Consider the following 2,798-nt stretch of genomic DNA (forward strand, 5'->3'; position numbering starts at 1 on the left):
CGGTCAGCCTCTCTCCCTTTTTTCCCCCTCGAACCGTTTTCTATTGGCGCCTTCGGGCAAATGCGCTTTCTCTTTGGGCTGGCGCATTTCTTTCCGAACCGTTTTCTGTTTTCTCAGTTAAGTCCCTGGTTCTTTTCTGTTTCATCACATATTAGTCCCTGGACTAAAACCCTTATATCTTTTTAATAAAAGGTGATTTTTGATTGATTCTTTTTCTGTCAGTCTTATAATTTTGTCTAGTTTTTTGTAGTATTTATTTGGAAAAAATTTGGCACAATTTTTATACACGCGATGATTTTCACGTTAGTGTACGGTTTCGCTATATCGTAGGTTCCGGAGGAGGTGACGGAGCCGCGAACTTCGCCGAGCTAGACTCCGACTTCTCCGAACCAGGCAAGCATGTTTGAACCTTTGATATGATAGGTGTTTTGCATGTTTTCTTGAATGGTTGTGCATGGCATATAAGCATCGGTGAGTATCTCGTTGCATGCAAGGCAACTATCCGTGTGTTCCGAAGTTACCGTGATCTTTGATGAGAGATGACCTGATCATGTGGTGACATGAAAGGTAGTGAGGTGGTATTGTTGTAGCATGCCAGCCTTACGACATCCGATAAACTTCGACGTTAACGTGGACTGAGTCACGTTACCGTTCCTTCCCTTTCGTGCTGCCACATGCTTTCTGCAAAGAATACGGTTTAGTAAGTTGGTAACCTCTTTCCGTGTACACACCAAATAGAGGGGCCGGGATGAGGGTTCCATGCCCCTGGATTAAAGCCAGTCATCCGGTCAGGGGGCATGGGTGTTTCCGGTTGGGACCGAGAGGGGGGCACCCCTTAGAGCGCGCGTATATAAATTTGATCCCATGCTACGCGAGGTTGTAGCCTCCCCGTCTCAAGGTTTTTCTTGAACGTTGCCGAGGGTGACTCCTGGCTTCGGAATGTTGAATGGGTATGTACTGGTTAGATGTGTTTCTTCCAAAACACCGTAAACGGAACTAGTCCCCGTGACTACTGAAATCCGTTGGATGTGGTTAAAGTACAAACTCTGTAGAGTCAAATCCTTCCGAGTCATCGTATCCATGGTCAAGGACCATGGCCAGTATATCCATATCTATGTCAATCCTCGTGGTAAATCCCCGGTGAACAAGCTTGAGTGGTAAACCCGGTTGCATTGTTATTTCTGTGGATGGACTAACCTTTATTTTATCTCGTACCTGAATATTTTCCTTGAATGAATTAAATTCATGAGCTACTGAGATATTAAGTTATGGAATATAAGCCCTTTATGTGATGTCGCTCAGACGTCCGACTATGGCACTCTTGTCATTTACTTTCAATATAAGCCCTTTATGCGATGTCGCTCAGACGTCCGACTGTGGCACTCTTGTCATTTACTTTCAATATAAGCCCTTTATGCGATGTCGCTCAGACGTCCGACTGTGGCACTCTTGTTATTTACTTTTGATATAAGCCCTTTATGTGATGTCGCTCAGACGTCCGACTGTGGCACGCACTGTCTTTTTCATTCTATTATAAGCCCTTTATGTGATGTCGCTCAAACGTCCGACTGTGGCACGCACTGTCTTTTTCATTCTATTATAAGCCCTTTATGAGGTGTCGCCTTGACGCCCGACTGCGGCATTGTTATTTCATTTTTACCCTTCCGAGGAGTCTTTCAGACACTCGATTGGCCCTCAGTATTACTTTGGGATTTCGGGAGGACTACCGCCCGACTTCTCTTTTATTTCCCATGCATCATTATCTCATTGTCTGAGTGCGCTTGTTAATCTGTTCATATGCATCATGTTTACATTTGTTATATGTTATGTCCGAACTGTCTTGCGAGTACTTTCATAGCACTCACCTGGCTTGTTGATTTGGCCAGATGTTGACGAAGGCGATCTCATGGATGAAGAGTTTGATAGCGAGTCCGACGCCTAGAGGAGTCCCAGTCAGTCCCGTGCGATCCTGGATATTGGTCACTTTTATTATATACGCTTCCGCCACCCACAATAAGTATCCTCGAGCCTCACTCCGACGCTCGAAGAGCTGTTAGTTTCAGGAGTCATGTCACCCACTTCGCTGTGATATTTCCACCACCGCTTTTATCGTGAGTTAGTAGTTATGCCACCCTATCCGCCTTTATGTGTTATTGGCGTGCTTGTAATAAATTGTTGAGCAGTCTCCGCTCAACCTTGTATTATATCTAGTACTCCTGGTTTTTCTTCTGTGATCAAGATATTGTCTACCAGTGAGAAGGAATTCTTCTTTACTGGTCCGTAAAAGGGATCGGTCTTTCAATAAATGTTTTATTGGAAAACCGGTCGTGACAACGGACTACAAGGAAATTGTTGTAGTAGTACTACTCCTATAAACTACTCCAAGGAAATTGAGCCATAAACTGGAAGGGAGGGAGTACTACTAAAAGACATATATTCCAAACAATGTGAAAAACTCTCTAACCAAGGTAGGGACGAGGAGTAAACGGAGGGAGTAGTAAAATTTTCTCCTCATCCTGCGAGCCACCGTGCGCGCGGGCGAGGGAGCCGGCGTAAGGCGTGGTACTACTACCTCCGTCCTGGTTTATAGGTCACCTTTGTAGTTCGTGCCAAATTTTGACCAAATATTTAGCTAACAAAATGTTAATGCATGTCAAAAAAAATTATATCGTTGGACTTGTATTTCAACATAGTTTTCAATGATATAATTTTTGTAACATGCACGAATGTTTTGTTAGCTCAATCTATAGTCCAAATTTGACACAATTTACAATGGGGACCAATAAACCAATATACAA

The sequence above is a fragment of the Triticum aestivum genome, chromosome 4D, assembly GCF_018294505.1.
Source record: "Triticum aestivum cultivar Chinese Spring chromosome 4D, IWGSC CS RefSeq v2.1, whole genome shotgun sequence".
NCBI classification, from domain to species: Eukaryota; Viridiplantae; Streptophyta; class Magnoliopsida; order Poales; family Poaceae; genus Triticum; species Triticum aestivum.